Source organism: Egretta garzetta, unplaced genomic scaffold, assembly GCF_000687185.1.
Source record: "Egretta garzetta isolate BGI_Z169 unplaced genomic scaffold, ASM68718v1 scaffold688, whole genome shotgun sequence".
Lineage (NCBI taxonomy): Eukaryota > Metazoa > Chordata > Aves > Pelecaniformes > Ardeidae > Egretta > Egretta garzetta.
This window is the reverse complement of record NW_009260514.1, coordinates 138,814-155,471: the sequence shown is the minus strand read 5'-3', so window position 1 is coordinate 155,471 and position 16,658 is coordinate 138,814. Positions and strand designations below refer to the sequence as shown.

General features: G+C 51.5%; 1 long non-coding RNA gene across 1 annotated transcript in view; it reads right to left on the bottom strand.

The window, feature by feature from the left end:
- Positions 1 to 15,393, bottom strand: part of LOC118452872 — an 18,307-nt gene extending 2,914 nt beyond the window's left edge. The window contains exons 1-3 of the long non-coding RNA XR_004842745.1: positions 15,227 to 15,393; positions 14,820 to 14,936; positions 14,440 to 14,527 (exon numbers count right to left, since the gene is read on the bottom strand). This is a non-coding gene — a long non-coding RNA (uncharacterized LOC118452872). The remainder of the gene's footprint in view (positions 1 to 14,439; positions 14,528 to 14,819; positions 14,937 to 15,226) is intronic.
- Positions 15,394 to 16,658: the final 1,265 nt, after the last annotated feature.

Genomic DNA, 16,658 nt, shown 5'->3' with positions numbered 1-16,658 from the left:
GGGGGGGGTAGGGGGGATGTTATGTGACAAGCATGGAGATGTTTTCCAGAAAGCAGAAAACCTCACAGATTTCCCTGAGTCTTCCCCCAGACGCCTTCAGCTCCCAACCAGACTCTCTTACAGAGCTGCGTGCATTAAAATCAGATGCAAATATCCCCGCTGCAGAAATATCCAACTGATACGAGCCTTTGTTCCTTCCCAGGCGTAATTGCAATTTGAGGAATGCTCTCCTCTAAGAGAAAAGTCTATTTAACCTCCGCATTATCTAGAGGTGGTTAAACTCCATATGTCCATCTGCAGCAGCTGATAGGGAAACACTGAAGGAAGCTGATACCATCTTTCATTTCTCATCGGTAACCCCACGGCTAGCCTGCTGCCAGCCGGCTTATTTTCCATTGTACGAGGCACCAGCTGCATCCTTCTGGGTCCTAACAGCCCACTTTTATATCTATTCAAAGCCTGTCATTTCTACCAATATCATTAACGACAAGATTTGGTACAAAATGTTTTGCACCTTGGTTTTTTGTTCATTGTATAGTCACAGCTGGGAGAAGGCGGCTTGTTTTTTTCTTTGCAAAGGAAGCTGCTAGGAGAATGACAAGTCTTTGTTCTTCCTAAGGCACTCGCAGAATTGGCACTTGCAGAATTCAAGTCCTTAGGAGGCCATTCAGACCCAAGGCTGTTAAGAAAATTGATTATAAATTCCATTAAGTGAGTCGAGACGAACCGAAGCTGGCACCGTTGATTGCCAGCCCTGCTTGCCTCAAATGGACACTCCCAAAAGCCTGAGAGATCCAGGCACTGGCTTTGAGAAAAACCCTTTCTCCAAAGTTCAACAACGCAGCTGAACAGCCCCGACACAGAAATCCAGGGCCAGGCCTTAGATTTGGCCCCTGCATCTCTGATACATCTACGATAGTCACGCAGTATCAGGCAGCCTGGCTGTGGCAGAGCCTCCACCCAAACACATTTATCCCTTCCCAAATTAACAAAACATCTTGCAAACTCTCTAGCAAGAGCTGGAAAATGAAGGGCAGCAAACAAGCAAACCCACCCCCCGGGTCCTCAACAGAGTATCTGGCACTGGGATGAAGATAGGGCACCAAATGGCACAAACTGACTGCAGCGATGCCCCGAGCTTCTGCCACGGACCCACAGCAAGGGGAGGTTGTCCTTCCTTGCCACAGGTCCTGGCTGACCACAAGATGTGCCGGTAACTCCTGGAGAGCTTTCCTGGAACTCTTGGACAGCATTGCATCACTGCTAGCATCCAACATGCATCCCCAGCAGGGTAAGGAGACACCTCTGGCCCTTTTATCAGTCCTGCATGCAATGGGGCAACCTCTTCTTCTGTGGACTGATCCTGGTAACCCCCACCGCAGTAAGAGCGGAGTGTATCCACCCTTGCTCCATACCCAAAAGTCCTCCAACCAGGCTCTGCCACCCACTGTGTCAGGTCTTGCCTACACACCTACTGAAAGACCACTTTTGTTTCAAAAAGCTACAGCTGAAAGTGCTAACCTTGCTTTAGAGACAGGAAACTGAGGCACAAGGATTTCCTCCAGCAGCCTCATCTCAGGAACCATGAGCAGATCTGACCTCAATGTCCCTGCCACTGAACCACAGGCACCTCTCAGCCCAGCAAGGCACATGCATACAGCTGCTGGGGGAGCTGCTTGTTTTGGTTGGTTTTGCACAAGGACAGCTGAATTCTCCCCACTTCCATCGCTCATGCTGCAGCAGGATCCATTCCCAACCCCAGCACCTGGCCAGCATCATCTCACCAGGTGAGATGTGATGGGGGATATGTGACACACCAGCACGCCTCTATTTTAAGGTGCTGCCGTGCAACTGCTGGAGAGGTGTTTTTCATTTTCCAAATTTTCAGCAGTGTGAACACAGCATCAGTGAGAAGGTGGAGACGGCCAGCCCATCAGAGTGCAGCCACGTGTTTAGCTGTGCAACAGGAACAACGCTCACACTTTCAACCTGAGTCATCACAGACACATGGAGAAAGCAGCCTCCCCTTCCCATCCTACCCCATCCCTTTCTCATATCCCATCCCATCCCTTCCCTTCCACTCCCTTTCCTTCCTTTCCGTTCCCATTCCTTCCCATCCCATCCTATCCCTTCCCGTCCCGTCCCATCCCATCCTATTCCATCCCATCCCTTCCCATCCAATCCTATCCCATCCCTTCCCATTCCATTCCATCCCATCCCATCCTGCCTGGGGCATGGAGGAGAGCTTGGGATGGGAGAGCTGATGGTTTCTCAGGGGTTAGAGTATCGTGTGCTCAGTAACCTGCAAATCTCCATCACCCCTCGGTGTCACCGGTGCCTGATGACAGCATCTTCAACCACTTCCATCTCGCCACCCGGACACCACCACCCAAACTTGCTTGCTCGGCAAGAGCAGATCTCCGTGCCCAGCCCAGAGGTGACTGCTCCCGTCCCCATTCCAGCGGCTCCATTCGCATTTCTACCCACCCCGCCAACTTACACACCCGGGCGCACAGCTGAACTCACGGAGGGGAAAGGTATGTGCCCCACCAGCCCTGCCATGAGAAGACACATTGTGCTCAGCTCCCTCCTGGCTGGGAGTTATTTGTCTTCTGGCATTTGGAAGGGTTGTTAATACAGAAGCAAAACTAAGCAGACAATAAACCCACAGTGCTAGCGCAGCAGCACATGTTGTTTCAGAAAACTTAAAAATCCTGTCAACAGGGACTCCAGCCCAGTAGTGGCCAACCCCGTCCTGCTAAGCGGGGTTGTGTTTATTTTTCATAATAATTCTTCTATTAATTCTGCAGTGATTGGAGGTTGCAAAGACAGGAAAGTCAAAAAAGGGGATATTGAACCTGGAAGCCCAGGCAGGGACCACCACTGTTTTCCTTATCCTCATCAAAATAATCCTAAGAACAAGAAAACGCTTGTCTCCCCAGAAGCCCATCCTTTCATTTGTAGGGGGGATCCCCAAACCCTTTGGCAGACCTGGTTCAGCAAAAGAGAAAGCCCTATATGCTGACCTGCCTCTGCTAACTAAGTAAAACCACATTTATAGGATTAGCTCAGCTAATCCCTGGTAAACGCAATTTTGTTGCACCATGTTTGGATTGAGAAAACAACCGAGCACAAAAACCAGGACAAAAAGCAGAGGTGCGGGTATTCGGATCCCAGCAGGGAGAGGCTGGGAGGGCAGGCGATGGTAAACACTAAAATCCAGCAATCGACGAAAACTCGAGCCTAGGGGAGAATTTATGGTAGACGAAGGTAGTTGAGGGAAGGTTTCAGGGCTGCTGCCTTTCCACCTGGTTGTGCATTTAATGCTCAACTCTGTGACACCCTCACAGAGCAAGAGGAATGGGTCTGAGAGCTTCATTTTAGCTTGGATTGGACCCAAAGCCCAGCGGAAATATGTTCGGATGGGGCTGTTGCCCCTAAGGAGATGCTTCCCCACCTCTTCATGGCACACTTCAGTGGGGAACCACCCGCAATGCTCAGCACCCCCGGTGCAGCACTAGTGAGAACGGAGTTAACAACTTGTCTGATGGACCAGACACCCCGGGGATGTCTCCAGTCCGCGCTACATGCTCCAACACCTCCTGCTCTCTGCTGTACCCCAACCTGCGCTTCCCTCATAACGAAACCCACAGCAAGGGATGCTCCTTCCTCATCTCAACACCCAAGCTCCCAAAATGGAAAGAGCGAGACGCCATCCAGCACGTCCACAGCCACATGAATGCAAATCCCTTCTGCGGGCACGGCTGGACGTGTTTCAAACCCCACGAGACCTCACCCCAGACAGTCCTTTCCTTTCAGGCCTGCAGCGAGTGATTCTCTTGCTTTAACGTGACCTGACATGATTATTTTTTTTTCCCTAGGTACACTGTCTGTCTTTTCCTCTTTCTTTCTGGTTTCTTGATCGCTGCAAAGCTGTCAGCCTCATCCCGTTCTGCGGCAGGGGCTGGCCCAGCTGTTTGGAGAGGGCAGAGCTCTGCAATCCCATATGGATATATGGGGGATTTTCATAGGAGGGAGAGCTACAAGACTCTGGTTTCTTCCTTTTAATTGCAAAAGGTGGGGGTCAGCTCCTGCTCCCACCTTTCCCATAGGGCCAGCTTTTCATGGTGACTATCTATTTCCACACACCTTGCACAGGGATACCACGAATCACAGCTAGGTCCCCAAAACAGTCCAGCCCCTACAAATTTTAATGCAAAATAAGGTGCTGAATAGCTGGAGAGACCCTGTGATTCTCCACCATTGCAACTGTGGAGGTGCAGAGTTACACACAGCAGCCCAAGACTCACGACCTGTACGGCCTGAGATTTGCTTTGAAGACAAACACCTCTCCCAGCTCGCATTCCCTTTGCCACATCCCTTCTCAGCAGCAACAGCCTGGCGAGCTCAGACTCAGCATGCCAGATGGAGGACCTTCAGGCAAGCAAGCATGGTTGGATTTAACGCGCTGAACAATCCCGCAGAAATCCTGGGCCCAGATCCTGCATCTGCTTTGGTAGCCCGACGGCACCTGCAGCCAGCCTCCACAGGGTTCCCTGAGTGCAGGGAATCCCAGTACAACATCGATACCCAGGGTGGTGAGGGAAAATGGGGCTCAGGTGGGAAAATCAAGCTACACCCGTAAAAGAACCTTGGGGACGTACTGTCATAGCCTTGGAGCTGATTTAAGTGACACGTGAGGCCACCAGCCAATGTTAAGGCCATAAAAGAGGGCTGGGTTGTGCTCTGCTCTGGCAGAGGCTGCATATCAGTGCTGCGACGCAGGTGACACAGCCGGACTCAGATAAGGCTCAAATAGCCCTGTGCTCTGCACCCCACTTTATGGCAGGGTGTTGCAGAGCCCCCCAAACCACACCTGCAGTGCCAGCGCCCAGCGAGCACCCCAGCCACCACCGCCGCCTGTGTTTTCGTGTTCTATGTATACGTTTTCTAGTCCACTGCAGCAGGGCAGAAAAGTCCCAGGAACTCCGGGTCTGGCATCCTTCCAGCGTGCCGGGAGACCCGTCGCAAAGGGAGGGCGACGGAGTTGTTGTGGATGCTGAGTGTGGCAGGATCCTTGATGCAAGCTACAGCATGCTATCTTTAGAAGGAACACATGCTATGCTCAATTCCTTCTGCTCTATTTCCTACATAAACCCTTCACGGTGCACGCTCGCAGGGGCACGGAGGCAGGAGGGGGTTCTCCGTGTCCCACAGCTAGTGCTAACAGAACTAGTCAATGAGCACCAAGCAGGTTGGCATTTAAGCTACGATACCATAATGCAGCTCCTCCTGCTGAGGACTTTGTTGACACTTTATCAAGAGCGACAGGAATGTGTCGCTTCAGCAGGGCATGGAAAGGAGCCTCCTCCTGCACTGCCACCCTCACCGCCCATGGCCAGCTCCAGGGGGAGGAAGGCTGGTGTAAGCCCTGGTGCAAAGAGCATATAGGATCCATCCTCAAACTCATAGTGCAGCGATACAGACTCATCCAAGTCTAGGAGAGGGCAACTTCCAGCGTTTCCTATACTCTCAAATCCCTACCTAATGTAACAGCTATACAAGCACGCCCTGTGGAAGTCTATAGGGCCAGCAGGTCTCTGCAAGAAAGAACTACGCAGGAAATCATATCATCTGCTTGGGGTGGGTGCTGTTAAGCGAGGTCCTTCCAGCACATTTCTTCATCCTCGCTAGAGATGAATTTCAACACCCTTGGGCTGAGGTCCAACCTCTGCTCCCTGATGGAGCGTTTTCACAGCTAGACTCTGCTATAAATGGGACCAAAGGGTATTGCCTGCCTTGGAGAGTCTGCAGGAAAAGTGCTGATGGTTTTTGTAGGATTTGGGCGTGACCTCAGCCTTCTACCTCATGTTCCTCCTGAGACATAAGTCATACAGTGCCCTCAATGCAATGGAGAAGCTCTGAGCTCAGACCAGCCAAAACAGCTTCACCATTTCTCCTAGATTTCAGGGGCTTCCATGCTTTATGGGAATCTATCCCCAAAACCCATGTCAGGAGTAAATGGCAAGCATTTGCACCACCTGGGAAGGGGGACAGGAGAAAGAAATCCTCCTCTGGGGGACAAATTAAACCCTAGTGCAGCCCCAAAGGAGAAACAGGAGTGAAGGGACACCCAGACTGGCCCAGCCCACACACTTCCCCCTCTGAAAGTCTTCTCAGTCTGCCCCCACCTCTGGGGGTTACAATCTAGCCAAACCACACAAAGTAAAGAAAAACATTCGGCAAGGAGTTGGAGGCTGCTCTTCTGGGCTGCCAAACCTCATCAGAGCTGTCCACGGGCAAAGCGGGGAATCTGCCGCCTCCGTGTAGCATTGCACACAGCCACCCACCAGCCCCACCACAGCTCCAGGGCAGGAGAAAAACATGCAGCCAGCCAAGGTGAGCAGAAACTGCCCAATAGACTTGGCTCCTGATAGACCCAAGGCAGGATTTTTAACAGCAAGACCATTCTCTCCATTAAAAAAAAACAACCACTAGAGAGATGGGTCATTTATTGTCTTCAGTGAATTTAAGCACAATCGATACCATGCTGGTACATGATTTATCAGAGGGGTGACAAGGCTGTCACCCGTAATAACCTAGCCCGTTTTGTGCTGACAGTCCCCCAAGGCAGTAGCAAAGCATGCAGCTTGCCGACACAAGGCTGACTGGCGAGACAGCTCAGATGACTTCTGGGCCATTGCATCAGCAGAGGGGATGCAATCACAGGAGCTTATTGCCATCAGAGAGCTGCCCAGTGGAGTTTAAATTCCTCTTTTGCAAGACATTGCTCATTGTGAGGTGCCAGTTCCTTTTTACTTTGCAAGGGTTAAGAGAAAAGGAATGCGGGAACCTTGCACATGGATCCAAACTACCCCAACAGGAGAGGGAGCAGCATCCATCCTCAGTCCTGGCAAAGAGGGAATTTGCCTCCCCTGCTTCCCAAAGTTGTGCATGTAGAAGGGATACAAGGGGCATAGTGGTTCTCCTGCTCTCTGGGCATCTGGAGCACAAGTTCAATACACCCCATTTCTCACTGAACACAGGAAGGATGGGGAAAAGCACAAGGCTCCTTGCAGATATTTATTTCTCCTTTCTAAGAGGAACAACAACAAAAAAGCCCCAGCAGTCTCCTGCAGCAAGCAGCCCAGCAGACCCGCTGGCCAGGCAAGCAATTAACACATTGTCAAGGAAGCAGGAGAACAGCCCTAATGACTGCAACTGCAGAGCAGCCTCCGGCTTCTTCCCTTTTGTTTTGGAGCTCAAAAGAGAAGAGAGGAAGGAGTCATCCTCCCTGTTGGCCAAAGGTCCAATCTGACTCAATCGCATTTGACTCCATCACATCAACACAAAGCAGCCTGATGCACCCTGATTGCCAAGCTGAAATGGATGTAAGGTGGCTGTGGCCAGGCAGCCAGGGGCTAGAGGCCTCACCAAGGGCTCTCCTCTGCTCTGCCAGGGGACATTAGAAGAGGCCACTTTGTGTCACTCCAAAATGTTCAGCTCCAGCCAAGTGGGGTTGTCCTGACATTTCTTGCGGTTTTCTCCACCAGAACTCCAAAGGGATAAAACCAACACCTGGAGGAAGGAGGGAAGAATCATTTCTCAAGGCATTTCTACTGAAAATGACTGAGGAAGTTTAGTGTCAAACCCCTTTGGCACTGAGGAAAGCAGATGGCAGACTTGTTCTCCTGGGGGACACCCAGCCCCAGCTGAACCTCTTCTAGTAAAAGGCATCTCAACTCTGTTGCTGGCTTTAAATGTCACCATCCTGCCCCATCTGATACAGAAACCCAGGCTGGGAATGGGGTTTCAAACCGATTTTCAATCTCTGCAGAATAAAGAGGTTTTGGACAGCCTCACGGGGCCTGAGCACCATTCACAGCCAACATCAGGAGCAGGATGGGAGGAATGCTCAGACCAGACCAGGTGCTCCAACCCCTTGCACATTAGCAATAATAAAAGCAGAATTAGATAGCTACAAGGGGAAGCGTTAAGCCCCTGAGAGAGAGGAGGTCACAATGCAGGGCTGGCTTTTTAGATGGCACAGCAGCCAGTCTGGCTCCTTCTGCCCAGGAATGCACTTGAACTTGGCTGAAACAAGGAAGAAAAATTAAACAGGGGGGAGGGGGGTCCTTGATTAAATATTCATATGAAAAAGCATTACTCTCCTTCATAAATAACAAAAATGTGTTCCTCCTCAATTAATATGCATCACTACTAACTTCTCTAATGAAGCCAACCTCTATCCCAGGAACCAAACACTAATGCTTTCTGTCAGCAACATGCAGCAGCACTCTGAGATTAGTTTTCAGTCATTTTTTTTCCCCCCCGATTTTCCTCCCAGGGCGGTTAGTTCTCAGCTTGTGTCTGTCCTGAGCAGCACAAGCTGAGGACCTACAGCCACAACATGTAACAAAGAGCATCCTGCTAGAAATACAGGAGCAATCATGCTGCACCAGGCGGTGCTACCTGTCCCTGGTGGGTTGGGTTTCTTTCTTAACTAGAAGTATAAGCAATCCCTCTTGCTGGCCTATATTTGGACTAGGATATTTAAAGACATGAAAAGAGGAAGATATGGAAACCCCCTTGTGGGAGGAGGCTGATATCAGAAAAGATGAAGGGGAGGGGGCAACATGCACCCCATATTTCCCATTTGCCAGCCCACAGGTGGATGATTAGAGGAGGATGATGCTGAAGTCCATACACAGTGTAAACCACCTGAAGGAGGAGCTGAGCTCCACCATGCACCATTTGATACCCTCAGAGCGGGTTTCAGGACATGCCCTGGGCAGTCGCGGGCCTGTACCTGAATGCAGATGGATTTTGTGGATTCCAGTTCAGCTGCGACTCTGCTTCACGTCTCACTATAGGTCCTTCAGAAAGGTCCTTGACCAGTTGCTTGCTTGAATCGTTGCTCTGTCTTCCACATTAGCCACAACACATCTCTCCCAGAGTCCCTCCTGATTGCCCCGATCTAGGACCTACAGCCACAACATGTAACAAAGAGCATCCTGCTAGAAATACAGGAGCAATCATGCTGCACCAGGCGGTGCTACCTGTCCCTGGTGGGTTGGGTTTCTTTCTTAACTAGAAGTATAAGCAATCCCTCTTGCTGGCCTATATTTGGACTAGGATATTTAAAGACATGAAAAGAGGAAGATATGGAAACCCCCTTGTGGGAGGAGGCTGATATCAGAAAAGATGAAGGGGAGGGGGCAACATGCACCCCATATTTCCCATTTGCCAGCCCACAGGTGGATGATTAGAAGAGGATGATGCTGAAGTCCATACACAGTGTAAACCACCTGAAGGAGGAGCTGAGCTCCACCGTGCACCATTTGATACCCTCAGAGCAGGTTTCAGGACGTGCCCTGGGCAGTTGCGGGCCTGTACCTGAATGCAGATGGATTTTGTGGATTCCAGTTCAGCTGCGACTCTGCTTCACGTCTCACTATAGGTCCTTCAGAAAGGTCCTTGACCAGTTGCTTGCTTGAATCGTTGCTCTCTGTCTTCCACATTAGCCACAACACATCTCTCCCAGAGTCCCTCCTGATTGCCCCGATCTGTGCTTTCACAAAAGGCCAGTACACTGTGCTTGCTGCCTCCGGCAGCTCTCTGCCCCCACCACATAACACAGCCAGCCACCACCACCACCACCTCTTGCCTCCCTAGCTGCCGCATGTCACTGCCTGACTTCCATCACTGTCATGTGCAGCTTGTGCTAACAGGGCAGGCTGTGAACCGTGGCAGCGGGATGCAGACACGTGTGAGCACGAAGCTGTCCCTCCTGCAGGGACAGTCACCTCCAGGCAGTCAGAAAGGTAGCTCCTTCCAGAGCACCAGCAAGATTCAGCAGAGCTGGGCTGTCAAAGTCATTAAGCCCTGGAGATCACAGCTGCTCCACATAGACACTGATGTCTCCCTAAACCACCCTAAAACCTCCAGGAGTGCAACTCACAGTGAAAACCACAGCATTTCTCCTGCTGGTCACAAATTCCCATTGCTTTGGCCACAGTGAGTTGACTGACAGACATCAAGCCAGCAGGCCATGCCCAACAGCACATTGCATGGGTCACTGCTCTCCGCTTCCATAGCTGCTCTGTCCACCCTCTCCAGCAGCCCCCAAAAAGGTTGAGATGTGATCTTCATGATACCTTGCTGGCCCTCCTTGGCATCCAACTGCAGGCAGGAGGCAGAGAGCCAAATGCCAGCAATAGTAGTCCATCCTAAGGGGAAGTTTGGGGTCTTCGTAGCCAAAGAGCAGATGATGAACCCCACACAGCCTGAAGCCCATGAGCAACTTCTGAAACTGCCACACTGGTACCACCCTCCTCCTATCTCAACTCCTGCCCCAGGGAGGAGAGCTGCAAAGGGGGAGCAGAGAGGAGTGCAGGAGCCAGGCAAGCTCACAGCAGCTTTGGAAATGAGTATTTGAGCGAGTTTGCCCATTTAACCCCCCCAAAATCAGGCTTGCATAGCCCAAGAGCAAGGCACAAGCCTAACTCCTGACAGTTCACACTACACAGTGCTTAACACCACCACAGTGCCAAGGACTGTACAAATAAACAAAAAAACAGTCCCTGGTTTAAAGCCTCCTTACACAGGTCCCTTTCAGGAGGACCTGGAATTGATGGATCCCAAATTTTCTTTCACCAGGCTGGCCAAAACCTTGTATCTGCTTGAGAGCACAACGCGATGTTACACAGTAGGAGAGCCAAGAGCAATACTTCTAATCCTGCATTAACAAACATGACTCACCCATTTATTTTCACTGGTATGTTCATGGTTATTTTAAGCTTTGTCTAAAGAATGCCAGCTACTGTATAATAACTGGAATGAAAGATGGCAGTGTTTTTATTTTGCTTTACAACTAAAGATTTATTTTTAGTTCCTTTAAAAAAGTGAAACTGGCCTGTAGATTATTTTAAACACCTTGGCACTGATTTCCTAAAGCAGATCCACATGAGCAAGTTCCACCTCCAGGCCAGAGTCACCACTAGGAAAAACTGGTGGCCCAGGTGCCACCAGCCCTGGATCAAGCTCTACACTTCCCCAGGAATCAGCCTGGCTGCCAGGACATCCCAGGCAAATCCCACCTCACAGATGAGGGTTTAAGAGATAAGACTTCGCTTTGCTCAGGTCCAAACATCCCTGCTGCATTTCCCCAGCACCTTCCCAGCACTTAAGCAGGGTAAGATTAATTCTTGGTGCACTGGATCCAGCCTTGCCCTGCTCCCCATCGTGCCGGTTTGCAACCTGGAGCACTCCCCACCCAGTGGCTGCCCTGCAGGGTTACACCATACGCTGGTTTTGGGCAGCCGTCTGCTCCGTGCAGTTCACCATCTGCTCCCACAGTGAGCGAGTGGGTGTTGTCTAGGTGCTACAGGCAGCAGGGAGGATGCAAGCCACGACTCCTTTCCTATAGACAATGAATGGAGGGGAGCATAAATACCCAGAGCCAAAGGTTGTCCTCTCTGCTGCAGAAGCAGGGGAAAAAAGAAAACAACGCTCAACACCCATCCCAGCCCTAGAGAAATTTGTTACTGAGTAGTTAGAGCCCAAGGCTCAATGAGCTTGTTAGGAAAAGGAGTGAAAAATCAGCACTCCCAGCTTCCACCTCCTTGTCAAGATTCAAAGATGCTCATTTGACCCAGGGTGCTGGGCTAAGGGCTGCCTGGGGCTCAGCTGCAGGAAAGAAACCTGCAAAGGACAAGCTCGACTGCTGGCTGCTTCTCCCTGCAGTGCCAGACACAGCACATCCCAAAACACCCTGGGTACCCTGACAGGAGCTGGGGAAGCAGGGGTCAGGCACTTGTTCACACGGGTGATGACTTTAGTTTTGCACATAACAAATTCCTCCTAGGGCTTCCTTGATGCTGGCAAACATGGAGCTCCCCAGGGCTGAGGCTGGTTGCTTTGACCTGGCCATAGCAGGGCTTTCCCTAGGCTAGATCTAAGCAAAGCGAAGAGCAGCTGCCCTGAGAGCTGCTGTGGGCGCTCAAGGCAATGGGTCTCCCCAGACAGTTCACCATGCATGTCTGGTGATAGTTGGAGGTTTGCATGCACCAGGGAGAACATGTATCTTCCCCCTCCATCACACCAGTTTCCAGGCCAGTACACTGGTGTAAATAACAATTCCTGTTTGGGAACTGCTGGAAACAGGAGCAGCAGCGTGTTTGGGACAAGAGGGGCTGAACTCTAGCCAGCTAAAGTGAGGGAATGGCTAGCTACACCACCACATCCAACCACACCTTCTCCAACCTCCCACAACCCTGATTAAGCATCCTCCTATAGCTTCATTTCTCCTTCCCACTTTTCCCATACTTGTATCTGGAATAAATCCCCTTTGCCCTCCCCAGGAGAGAGAGGGATGAGGATAGCTGTGAGACTGCTCATATGAAATGCACAACTGTTCATGCAGGGTGCTTGTGGCAGGGAGGCTTCTCTTGGTTTTGCTCTCTGCTCCATGTTTACACCAGCTCTCCTGGCAAATCCACAATACACTTCTGCCTCTGAGCAGACCACAGCATGCCTAAGAATTTTCCATCAGAAAGTCACCGTCAGGCTCCCAGAGCCACACATGCATTTCCACAGCAGTTTTCTGCCCTCTTGTGAAGCTCTGCAGAAATCCACAACTAGAGTTCTGCAAACCCACACTCCCACGCAAGCTTGTCTCCCATGCAGAGACATGAAGAGATGACGACCGTCCCCAACTTATATCGCTGAAGATTTCCTGCGTGTGAATGAAGGGCTTTAAGGCTCATCACCTCTCCCAGAAAGAGCATTGCTACCAGTTCCACAACAACCCAGGCTGGGCTCAAACCTATTTTATTCTGTAATCGGCAACTTTTTAAAGCTCTGAGCCAGAAGATTCCCCCTTGCACTGCTGGCCTTGGCTGAGACAAAGCTCTTGCTCCCTCCATCCAGCCTAGCCCAAGGCTTCCCCAGGATCCCATGAGATTAAAGGTGGATCAATCTATTGATTATAAAAAGCCTGAGTGTGTCTGCATGCTCTTCCTACCAACAGCTCCCCAGAAGCACCAGCCAGCATGTTGCAGGGTTCATCCCTCCTGTCCCCTTTTCATTACCATATTGCCTCCATGGGACACTGGGATTTGGTGGCTTGTCCCAGGGGATACAGCCGGGAAAGGGCAAGGATGCAGTAAGCAGCCTGGGGCTCAGCATGTTCCTGCCTGCTAGAGACTACAGTTATTTGTCCAGGAGCAGGAACCTTTGGCTCTAATCCACATTTGGTGCCAGGGTGGGCCATGGCAGCACAGCCCAAATTTCCACTTGAATCCCATAGCTCTCCTGTTGGCTGCACGTAGGGACAGAAGGGATGTGACTCACCCAGAAACCAAGGCAGAGCAGGGACAGAAGGGGAGGTCTGCTGCCTTGCTGTGCACATTGCCCTCCAAGCACGCCCCCTCCACCTGAAACCCTGCCACCCCACCATCTGATCAACAAGTCATTTTTTTGTTCAGAGGAAATGGTACATCCTGCACCAGCCCAGCCAGACGGGTCCCTCTCTAAGTCTGTAGCTGCAACCTGCCCTGTGCCTACAACCTGCAGTGCCCTCCTTTACAACAGCAAAACTGAGGCACAGAAAGTGTCATGGCTCACAAACACCTAGCCCCATCAGAGGCCAGAATATTCACCCACATGCCCTGGCTACAAAAGCCACCCTAGGTCAAGCTCTGCGCAGCAATCAGTATTCTCCTCCTTCCCAAAAGCGTCAATGACAGATGCCAAAGGCTCCCTGGGGTCCATTTCATCTTCCCAAGGCATTTAATGCTCTCATGTAGATTGTTACTGGTCCCATCAATTACTTGACTTTGGCATGATGACGCAAAACAAAATACACACTGCACGGCCCACTGGCTTTTAAATGCCACAGATGTAAGGAGAACAAACTCCATTTGGTCTCCTCCAGCCATTTGTCACAGCCATCACAGGACGATTCCTTAAAATGTAGGGGTTTATTCTAAATTGTGTGATTGCATCCGACGGCACAACACCACCACACCAAGCCTTTTCCCTTCCAAGAGCCGCTTTTTATCACTTGGGCTCTGAACCACACAGGTGCTGCCAGGGAGCTACTTGTATCAATGCCAAATCCATCCCAAAAGCTGACAATCAGCAGGATCCAGTGTGTCCAGAGCCACGCACCAGATGGCATGGCCACCCCACTCCGCTCCCAGACAAACACTCAGCGACTCGCAGCCCAACCCGCTCTGACAAGTAAGGTCAAACCATCTGTTTGCAGAGAGCTCAGTGCCATATTTAAGTACAAAGCACTTAAAGACTGGAAAGCTGATCTTAAGACTTTTCCATTATACAATTGCTTTAGTCTTGCTTCTACCTAGTCTCTATGAGCTTGCAGTCACTTTGGATACTAAAGCCAAATAGCCAGAATCAAACTAGGAAATCACCTACCACCTACAAGGAACAGCAGGGCCGTCATCCTTCTCAAACCGATGCTCCCTCAGTGAAGTGTCGTGCCATAAGCCAGAGCCAGACCTGACTGCATGCTCAGAACAGGGGAAAAAAAAAAACCCTCAGTTATTTTTTACTATTTAAGTTTCTGAAGCCCTTATTGCTAAAATATTTTGAATTCTCCCTACAGTTTCCATCCCTTCCCAGTGCAAAGCAGCTGGTGCCTTTCATCGCAAGCAGCTGCATTTCATGAGACTGTAACAACTGCCAAGTGTTCGGGGGAGCCCCGAGACACATGGGTCCATCTACTCAGGCTCATTAATTCCTCCTGCAAACCTTTTTTTGACAAAACCCAGCACTCATACACACCTAAAGCATACCTTGAGAGTCCCCTGGTTTGAACTCCTGGCTCACACAGCTTTGAACTGGAGATGCTGGACTACATGGCCTTCTTCTGAGCTCCCTCAAGCTGAGTTTTTAGGCCATTATTTCTCACTCTAAAGAGGAAAAACCTTAAGCTGGTTTAGGCCCATTAGTGTGTTTGCTCATTTGCCTTCAAGTAAAGCTGTGTAATACACAGACAGTAGCAACAAACAGAGGAACCATAGAATGTTTTGGGTTGGAAGGGACCCCTAGAGGTCACCCAGCCCAACCCCCCTGCAGGAGCAGGGACATCTTGAACCACATCAGGTTGCTCACAGCCCTGTCCAACCTGGCCTGGAATGTTCCCAGGGATGGGGCCTCCACCCCCTCTCTGGGCAAGCCCTGCCAGGGTTTCACCACTCACCTCAGGGGAGGTTTCCTTCACCCCCAGGCCCTGCAGACCCCTTGGGGCCCTCCAAGACATGCTCAACACCCCTGGCCTACAGTCTGCACCTGCTGCGGTGTACTTCAGACCATAACCTCAGACCCCCTACAACATACACAAACAAAGAGTAAGATCTAACGCATAAAAACAGGACATAAAAAAAAGAGAGGGGGCACGGCCCAGCCCCACCAGAAGAAGGCCCAAACCCACCACATCTCACCGCCACACTGAGGCGCGGGTGCCCCCGCCCGGCCTTTTATACCCGCACGAGAGGGGCGGGGCCTCCTGCCCTCACTCTTGCCCTTATCCAACATGGCGGCCCTGCAAACACCAGCCTTGCGCATGCGCATGCCGGGAGACTTCAAAAATGCGAGGGAAGGGGGTAGTCAGGCGCTTTTTTTTTTTTTTTTTTGCGCGCTACGAATGGGTCTTTTCGGCGTTGTATTTAATTCTCCCTCTGTGCTGGAAGGGGGTGGGAAAGGGAAAAGGAGGGAAGAGTAGCGGGGTGAGGGTTGCGGCCCCCCCCCCCCCCCCAGCCGCTCCCCGCGGGGCTGCCCGGCTCTTCCTGGGGCCGCTGGGGAGCGGCTGGGCCTCCCGCCGGGCCCGCCTCTGTTAGCGGTGCTGAGGCGGGGCCTTCACCCCGCCGGCGGGCTGTGCCGCTGAGCTGCGCCCCGGGGCCCCCTCAGCCGCCTCGGCCCTTCTGGGGGCTTTGAGCCCTCCGGCAGCCCCGGCCTGGCGGCTCTGAGGCGCCCGCAGGGGCCAGGCCCTGCCTAGGCCGTGTCTGAGGCGCCCGCAGGGGCCAGGCCCTGCCTAGGCCGTGTCTGAGGCGGCCAGTGTCAGAGCAAAAGGCTGGGTCTTGTCACTAACGCCCACCGTGTGTTGGTGCCCCCAAATCATGGAGCGGTTTGGGTCTCCTGATTTTTTTTGGCTTCTTAAATGGTTGCTGTTGTGGGTAGAAAATGCTGGATGACCCAGTACAGCTAAAGAGTGTTTTCTGCAAGTTGTGGGTTTTCTCTTTAGAGCTTGAGATACCCCTTTTTGTTAAACACCCCGTCAGATGTTCAGAGCCTGCCTCAGGGCCTGTAGGTTTCTGTATTTTTGTGCTGATGAGGGTCTTTAAGCTTTGAAGTGGCAAAGTCTGCCTTTTCCTCGGCCTCTTCTCTTTCCAGAATGTGCCATGCGGCTGTGGACTTGCTGTCCTGGTGGCAAGAGCAACCCTAGAGCCAAGAGCGCTTGAAAAGCTCCTTAGCGGTGCGGCCGTAAGTGCAGGTGATGAACAACACTTTGGAAAGGTTGAGCGTGACTGGCTGCCTTGTGATGGGGAAGTGGCTCTTCCCAGGTCTTCCCCCCCCCACCTAAAAAGAGGGGTTGATGTCACTTTGCTCTGATACCGTGTAACATCTACTGCTAA